Here is a 10,178-nt window from a genome sequence, read left to right as displayed (position 1 = left end):
ATCTTGAAAATTAAACGTAACGGTACTTTCTTTCCATCGGTCCGTCTTAGGGGAAACCTATAACTTAGGCGATAAGAAGTTCGCCGGGTCAGCTAGTAATTATAAACAAAATAGTGCAAACACCCATTGCTGTAACAAATACTGTTCAACAGTTGTTGTAACCTTTGTGATTTGCCTTATAATATGTCAAGATACTCTCACCGCTTACACAACGGTGTGGGAGAAAGTATGTGTCAGATGACTGATACCGTTTATTGCCTTAGCGACAGCATGTAAAGACTCACATTCAACGTAATCATAAGAATGTTGAATTTGTTAACAAATGAATATGTATACACTTAAATATAATGTTTAATGTTATATAATGTAACATACATCTAGATGGCTTTTTTTATAGGAAAACCTGAATAAAACATTATGGTTTACAAAAGCGAGTAAATGAAGCAGAGTTATCTACAAATAATTGCATCACAAAGTTACACGCTGCCGTCTCTGACAATAAACATACATGTGTACCAATCAGGTTTGCGATTAGCATAGAAATGACGTGATGCTGTGTCTGATAGACTGGCCTTTGGTCCACTACAACTGCAGCAGAGGTAGTGTAATTATATGTGTTATAGCCTACCGGAAACTTGTACTCCCCGTGAACACACAAAACATTATTTAACTAAACGAATATCCCAAGAAAAATAAGTAAACAATATTTTTTTACATTTTTAATAACTCATATTGTAATTATATTATAACTACGTATAATATAATTTAGGACATTTTAGTAGTAAGTTGGGGAAAATTTACTGTCTTTTTAGTGTAAATAGTTTTTCACTCCTATTGTGTAATGAACAAAATCACAGATAAGTTATATTATCTGTGACAAAATCCATTGCTTAAATATGGCACTAAGAAAAGAATTAATTATTCTTGGACTGTTGGCATTAGTAATAGCAAATTAACAAGGTGGCATTTCTGACTAAACTCCGAAAACATTATTTCTGTTGAAAGACATACTCTAATAGACTCCTACAGAAACCCCCTTTTAAAGCATAGGGTAAAAAGTTTCAAGATAAAAGTTTGAAAAAACAAACAAAGTTGTTAGTATATGTATAAGATAAATATAAAAAATAGCATTATTAGAAAAATAACTAAAATATGTAAGAAAGGAATCCAAAATAGGAGAATATTTCATTATGAACATACAAATAATAATTTATAAATAAAAAACTGTTTTAAAACAAAACGTTTTTAAACGCACTTAAAAGTAGAAAATAATTTATAAATATGTGGAGAGTATAAATACTTGTAAGATTTAAAACGAAAAAGGTGGGGTGCATGCAATAGATGATTTACAATTACCTTCACCTATTGAACTAATGTATTATTATCAATTACATACACCCCTCGTTTTTCGTTTTAAATCCTACAAATATTATTTACAAACACCTTTATATCTGCAATCAGATTGTTTCTCTTTTTTTGAAATGTTTGTTTGTATAAATAATCTCTTGGGAGCATAACCTGTACCTCTTAACCTATGCTCTTCGAACTGTCAAATTTAAGTATTTACAGCTGACTTAAATTAATTGAAATACAGTATTTACATTCTTTCAAAATGTAAACATGAAAAATTTGGAAGCCCATGGGGCGTAGCCCAAGGGAAATATTAAAATTAAATGCTATAATATTGCATTGTCATCCATTTGTGAGCTATGTTTCAAATTTCAAGTCTCTAGCTCATCGGGAACTTCGTTTGAAATTGATATCAAAATTTGTAGGAAAGCGAGCTAATAAAAACAAGCCCATAGGGCGTAGCCCAAGGGAAATATGAAAATTAAATGATATAATATTGCATTGTTATCCATTTGTGAGCTATGTTGCAAGTTTCAAGTCTCTAGCTCATCAGGAAGTATCAAAATTTGCAAGATAGCAAGTTAATAAAAACAAGCCCATGGGGTGCAGTCCAAGGGAAATATAAAAATTAAATGATATAATATTGCATTGTCTTCCATTTGTGAGCTATGTTTTAATTTTTAAGTCTCTAGCTCATCGGGAAGTTAGTATAAAATTGATTGCAAAATTGGTACCGGACAAGAAAGCGAGCTAATAAAAACGTTTTAATAAAATACAGTTCAATGCATGAAGTTATTCAACCCCAAGTAATAAAAAATATTGCGTAAGGTAACGTAATTATTGTATAAGGATTATTGTAATTGCCTTTTTAGCGAATTTCCCGTATAGAAAATAAGCTATTACCGTAGGTCCCATGGTAAGACCTAGACCCGGGACCGATTTACTTTTTCGTTTTCAGGTCCCCAGAGGCCAAAAGAGTGTAATTTAAAATTCCCATGTTATTCTTATGGAGAAAATTAAAACTGATATAGTTTACTTGTTTATGGATATATGTTGATAAATTTTGGCATATGTATTTATATCATCCTATACTATTGACGTATGGTCAAAACACGTTTTACCTTCCCCGTAGCAGCAAACCTAGGCACCCGTTAAATCTAATGCTATTTAAGTTGGGAATAAATATGTCTTATTTATGGAAATATTTTAGTTAAAATGTAATCAGACAAGTTGAAATTGGCTTAGTCTGCAGGTTTGCTGCGAAGGAGGTATTTACATAGGTTTTGGCCTTGTTTTACTATAAAGCTATTATCCTAATTATTAATTATTTATTATCCTATAAAGCAAGATTAATTTAAAATGTATTAAAAAAACTGTCTGCTTGGTTCAACTATACAGTTAATGTATCGTTTTAATTTTTAATATAAATAACAAATATTTTATATGGCAGCGTCATGTTTAAGCGACAACAAAAATACAAACTAGTGCCCATTTAAATTAAAAGCGAATTATTTGTTACAATAAAACACCTCAATACTTAGTAGACTTTAAAGACTTTAAACTGAGTAAGCTGGTCTTAGCCTTCTCACGTTTTCCAGAGCCTGGTATAACTTAAAATCTAATAACGTTCAAATATTTTAGTTAAAAGATCATACATAATTAATATTTATGTGTTTCCTAACACCTACTTTACAGGAATAAACTATGGCGTACTGAGCTAGTAAAATTATAAATCTTAAATTATAATGCATTCAAAAGCAAATAACTACTTCGGCGAATGATATATTCCCAATGATATAAATATCAATAATTTAATTGTAAAATATTTTTACATTTAGTTAAAATAACAAGCTGAGTATTAATGACTGCTGTCGATAATTGATTTGTTCAATTGTAAACACAGCTCGCTGAGATTTATCAGCCATAAAATGTCTAATGAGTCAAACTGTGGGTAATTAAAACAACACTGAACGTAAATCAATTGTTTTTTCGTTTTGTTTAAATATATTTTCAATACCACACTATATATTCTAAATTGATTAACGATTAGTCCCATTCAATAATTTTACGAGTTTTTTATTGTGCTTTCAAATACTAAATCAACTTGGCATGTATACCAAAAAATATTAAAAAATAGTGAAAAATACCTTGAAAAAGCTTTGAGGATAAGACTATTTTTTAATACTAGCTTGTTCCTTTGCTGCACATATTTAATTATTTTTAGCCTTGGCCATTGCTACTACGTCACTGGATTTTCAGTTATTAGATGGAACAAAATACGTATGCACATATATGTCGTTAGTTTGGATTATTTTCTAAGGTAAGAAGATTATGTAAACACAGGTAAGTACATTGTAGGTGCATGAAAACAAAAATAACTATTGCATAGTTAACGTAAACATCCCAGGTCCAAAATTTGTATTGGTTTATTGTTTAATCTGTAAAATTACCAAATAAACCATAAAAGCTTTTTAGTGTGGTTCAAACCCCTATAATTGAAGAAAATGTTATTTGTACGACTCAATGTGATAATTGTGACACATCAAAAGATACAGATGAATTGCGTATAGAATTGAGTAATGTTGAAAAGTCTATAGCTTTTTAAGCAAAATCTAATAATTTTAAAGCTCTAATTTAAGTCTACCTCCCATTTTAAAATATATCAGAACTTGTTTATGTTGAAATAATCATACTGTTATATCTCCTGGTATGTAATGATGAATATTTATTTTAACTAATTCTTTATCATGTGGTTTTGTTTTGTTGTTGTCATAGTGTAAAATGAATTTTAAAAATAGAATTGTGGAATATAAAGTATAGTTTTTTTTCTTATTTTAACTTTAGTTTCATCACTTGAAGAAGAGGTACACTGTAGGTGTGTAGTAAGAATCAACAAATACTAAATTAATACGCATAATATATAAATAATAATTTCTGTATGGTTAAACAATTATTTACATAAACAATAAATTAATTAACTCTTATTTCGTCTTTGACGACCTAGTAATGTATTATGCTTTTGTTTATCTATGAAGTTAACCGTCCAAGAGGTTTATTTGTTACCTGTTAGATTTCATAACAATTACAAAAGTACAAAGTAGTAAGTAAGTAAGTAAAAAGTAGAAGTGAGATTTCGTAACAATTACAAAGGACTTACTTTTAGTAAAATATGTATTTTGAATTTTGCTATAATGCAATAATGCTGGTCAAGTCTCTTAGTTTTCATTCCACTGTAATTCAAAATTTCTAAACTTCGTTAGGCTTAAAGGAGGCAGAAGTTTTACTTAGCAAAACATCGCTTGTCTGGTGGTAAACTTTCCTAACTTTCTTGAAAGTTTAATACTATTTCAAAGTTGCATCAACCAAGTTGTGTGGTTCTGTACGACATTGGTGACTAACACCTAATAATGAAGCTATTTGAAATAATTTTTAAAATATTATATCAACTCAGATGGAGCTGTCAAAAACAGAAAATACAATTTATAAAATAAATTGAGGAACAATAATTTCATAAAATTTAATAGTTTTATGTAGCAAATGCGTGATTAAAACCTGATTTCTGACACATTAACATTACTAACTGGTGTAACCATTACGGTTGAGTGTTACAATTAGGCGTCCTGCTACTCATTTCATTTTATTTAATTTTATCACTAATTATTGATGACTTACAAAAATATGTTTTTTTTTTAAGAGTTGTCTATCATATACTTATCTATTTGTTTTTATTTTACTGACAAGTTTTAATATATTTCCACGTCTATGAGAAAAAAAACAAATGGTTTGAACAAGTAATTTGAAAGTATGAAAGGAAGAAAAAGAATAGCCGATTTAATAACATGACAAATAAGGGACCTACAATTTATATTTGAATCCAAACCCTATTTACCCTTTGTAATTAACGAACCGGTCTAACTATTAGGATAGTAATGCCGATATTTATTTATTTATTATTTACTTTACCAACGGCTGACGCCAATACATATGATAATTAGATTATGATACAATTATAAAGAAATAACAAGATGCAAAATATGAAACAATTCAGATCAGTAACAAGCTACGAGATAACAATAATTGAACAATTAATTCAAATACAACAATAAATGCAAGTTGACAAACAGGAAGAAGTTTACAATAACGATCACTAATTCAAGACAATTATTGATAGTGAATTTGGGTGCAAAATCAACAGAAATTATACATGAAACCAAAATAAAAAGCAACAAACCAAACATAACAGAAAATAAGCGTACCATACTGCCATGATATTTTAACAAAACAATAAAGGACAGTTGATAAATTTCGTAAACAGAGAGGCGCAGGCACAAAACACGGCTGGATCTTCACTTCACTACTTCTAAATCACCACACTTTTCTTAAAAGAAGCCAACGACATATTAAATGCCCCCGCGCAGCAAACCTGCACACTAAGCGAATTTCAACTTGTCTGATTAGATTATTACTAAAATATTTCCATAAATAAGACGTATATTATTCCCTATTTATATAACATTAGATTTAACTAGTGCTTAGGTTTGCTGCTACGGGGAAGGTAAAAAGTGTTTTTTGACCATACGTCTATAATATAGGATAAAATAAATAAATTTGCCAAATTTTATCAATATATACCCATAAACAAGTAAACTACAACAATTTTCATTTTCTCCATAAGAATAACATGGGAATTTTAAATTACACTATTTTTGAATTTTCCCCGTGACCGTTAGGCATACAACAGCACTTCAATATACTAAATTATTGTTTTTTTTTAAGTTCTACAAAACGGTTTGGAAAGAAATCGCAATTTTTTTTGTTTTTAGGGTCAAAAATGGGAAACCCCCATTTTTACCCCATAAAACCCCCCATAAACCCCCGTTCCCATGGTCAGATTATGCTGGATCACGAACTTGTTCGAATAAACGTAGGCTTACACGTTTGTATCAAATTTCATCAAAATTGGATCATTTTTGCTCGAGTTATCGCGCTAACGGACACACACATATATATATGAAATTAAACTGATGGTGTTTTTGGCCTCTAGGGACCTCAAAGTGAAAAATTAAATCGGTCCTGGGTCCAGGTCTTACCTTGAGCACTACGGTAATAGCTTATTCCCTATATGGGAAATTCGCTAAAAGGTCAAAATAATCAGGTAGAGCATTGACGTGACGTTGGGCCCCGGGCAATGGGCTGAAGAGATGATAGTTGGTGCTGAGATGATCACGAGAGAAGAGGTCCTTGAATCTTGAAGATCTACCCGCCCTGAATTTCATAAGTTTTAGAAGTCCGGGACAGTCGATGAAGCCATTGACCAGTTTAAAAATGAGCAGGATGTCCTGGATCTCACGTCTGGACTCCAATGGGGTTTGAATTTGAAGGGCCACGGAGATGTCTTGGATGGGTACCTCTCTGTAGTTTTATCCCAATCTTACACCGACCACTCTCAAGAAGTGATTAACAACCATTTGAAGTTCGGTCTTGAGATGGTCTTGGTGAAGTGACCAAACACAACAGCCGAACTCTAGGTGTGGCAATACGAAGGCCAGGAACAGGGGTTTGAGTAGAGTAACGTCTTGGAAATGTTTGGAGCTTCGAAGAACAAGACCCAGTGCTTGAAGGGGTTTTTTTTGGGGGGGGGATTGTCGTAGTACTTACTAGTGCGGACGTTAATCCACACCAGGGAGCATCGTATCCACAGTGCATTCCTATAAATATCCACAATTCGTCACCTCCTAGTATCTGGATTACAGAATAGTTCTGCCTTTGCCATCAAATATGCCGACTTTTAGCTAAGTGTGTTATTTATTCTAATTTTATGTATTCACTGGGGAGCGAGCTGGCGTAGTGGTTAGAGCGCGGGACTTCAGTCCCTGAGGTCCCGGGTTCGATCCCTGCCAAGTCACCAATGGATTTTATCTAAGTGATAATGCCGCAACCCCTAGGTCTAGCCTAAAGTAATGTGAAAAACAATTCCAGGCTCGTGCCTAGCGTCCTAGGACAAAAAATGAATTTTATGTATTCACTACGTTGATATACAGGGAGAAACAAAGTTAGTGTAAAACAACTAATGTTTATGTAGTTCTAATGTGTTTAAAAAGTTAGTGTTTATGTGTTAAACTACTAAGTATTAGTGACAAAATGGTGCCAATCTAGGTTTCCACACCCTCTCCTTTAGAGAATAACAGATGAATGAATATTTTTTCTATATTTGTATTTGCTTGTTTAAAATGGCCATAAGTGCAGTAAAAGTTGTCTTTATTTTAATTTTATTGCCATTTTTATACTATTTATTAGATTTTTTATAAAAATAGTACAGATTCATTAAGTTAAAATATCTGTGAAAGTCCTTATTCCGCAATGTAAGTGTAAATTTGTGATTCATGATAAAAAATCAATAAATTTTACTAAAGTTTTTTATGCTACACTGGACTGTAGATAGTGTTAAAATGGTTTATAAAAATCCACTGTTTCTTTGATTTCGTCTTCTAAAATCTAAGAGTTTCTCTTGAAAATACAGTTCGGTTAAACTTGCATTTTCTGTAAAACTAAAAAAGTACATGTATACAAAAAGTAGTTATCTTAATATGAACAGGGAAAATAAAATCAGAGGAAAAGGCCATTTTGTATACCATAGGATTTTTCATAACAATATACTTGACAACAACAATATACTTGACCTACTTCCTGTTATTCCTTCTTTCTTTAATTTTCCTCTTGAGTGAGATTTGATTGGTTCTGGCCAATAACTCTTCGTTGGTAATGACTACAGGCCATAATATTCCTAAAATTAACCTGAGACATCTGTTGCCAAAGTTTGTTAACAAATTGTTAACAAACCTAGCAAAATTAACAACCTTTGAAAATAAACCATACAGCTTTTTAAATATACAGGGTGAGTTTTAAATGAGTTTTCCCCCTACTTTTTTATACATTTCTTAAGATATCAACTCCGGACCACGTCAGATCATTGTAGAGTAGTAAGTACTTCATTTTGACTGGGTATAAATTTTTGGCCGCCATCTTGGATCCACCATATTGGATACAAAGTTTTTTTTTCAAATGTAAAGGTAGGGTTGTGACCCATCGTTTTAAAATACTTTTATATGCTGAATACGATGCTGCAATTTGTTTTTAAAAATCTTGATCCATTCTAAAGTTATGAGAACTTTTTATAACATTATTTTTAGCCCATTTTAACATTGTGCATTTAGAAACTAAGAACATAATCGCAAAATAGTGCTAGATAAAGATTTATGTATATTATGTGGTGTATACTTATCTTTATCTAGCACTATTTTGCGATTATGTTCTTAGTTTCTTAATGCACAATGTTAAAATGGGCTAAAATAATGTTATAAAAAGTTCTCATAACTTTAGAATGGATCAAGATTTTTAAAAACGAATTGCAGCATCGTATTCAGCATAAAAAATTAGTTTAAAACGATGGGTCACAACCCTACCTTTACTATTGAAAAAACAAACTTTGTATCCAATATGGCGGATCCAAGATGGCGGCCAAAAATTTATATCCAGTCGAAATGAAGTACTTACTACTCTACAATGATCTGACGTGGTCCGGAGTTGATATCTTAAGAAATGTAGAAAAAAGTAGGGGGGGAACTCATTTAAAACTCACCCTGTATATGTGGCTGCCAAATTTTCGGTGATGATCACAGAGCATAGAATAAATATGCCCTGTGGTGATGATCAATTGCAAGTATCTTAAAGTTGCGGGTAGGTTTCACTATGCTTCAGATTACGTAAAACCTTCTGCTAAACTATTGTACGATAAACGTATACTTTAAAAACCGGGTTTGGCATTTGTGACTAAAATATGTTTAGTGTATATTTTCAGTACTGTAAATAATATTATGTCATATAAAATTCATTGTAGTATGAATATCATCCGTATTGCGACGAATGACTAATAGTGATTTAAATACCTGATTTTGGCAATCCAATTGTTGATTATTTCACAACTAGTTTCGACCTACTAGGTCATCACCAGGTGAGAACAAGATTAGACAAATAAAATCCTCACAAATATTTAAAAAAAATATAGGTACCAAGTTGTCTTTCATTTTAATACTGAATACTTAACAGTACGCATAGATTAGTATACTGCACAAATCAAATGAAAGACCGTTGTTAGCAAAATACAATTACGCAATCCCGAACTAAAACGGACAACCTAACCAAATATGGCAGCCGATCGATTTCTTGCATTTGCAATGAGGGACGGCTCACTAGAAGTTAAAATAAAATCCAAAATTTAAGCATAGTTTTATATGCATATTGCATTTAATTTATTTATAAGTTCAATAGAATTCCACAAATCTGGCCTTAAACGGGCAATCCAGGTAAAAAGAGAAGACACTGCGTTGTTAAAAAAGTTAAAAACTCAAGAGATCTTTAAACAGCATCAATTTTGACTCAATTGTCTGTGTTATTAGTTTCATTTAACTAATCATGAATTTTCATCTTATTTACATACCAACCCATGCTTACTTTTTCGATTTTCTTCTGACTGCTACCATACCGTCTGCCAGAGAAGGTCAATATTCGTGAATGTGTGTGAGAATTATGCGTATCTCCACTAACTTTATTCACCTTTATCTTATATTTAAGTATTTATTCGCCACACGTCTTTTTTGCCACCCATTAGAGTATATATGGTAGATAATTATAGTAATACAGCCCGCTTGGCCCTTCTTTAAAAACTAGTTTACAGAAATTTTATGGACCTGAATCTTGGGAGGATTTTAAGTCGTCTTATGTACGCTTCGGAAATTTTTTCTACGAGCGTCTATCTTGTTTCTGTTGAG

The sequence above is a fragment of the Macrosteles quadrilineatus genome, unplaced genomic scaffold (assembly GCF_028750875.1).
Source record: "Macrosteles quadrilineatus isolate MER2022 unplaced genomic scaffold, UCM_ALF_1.0 Scaffold_1__1_contigs__length_201487025, whole genome shotgun sequence".
Lineage (NCBI taxonomy): Eukaryota > Metazoa > Arthropoda > Insecta > Hemiptera > Cicadellidae > Macrosteles > Macrosteles quadrilineatus.
This window is presented reverse-complemented; position numbering follows the sequence as displayed.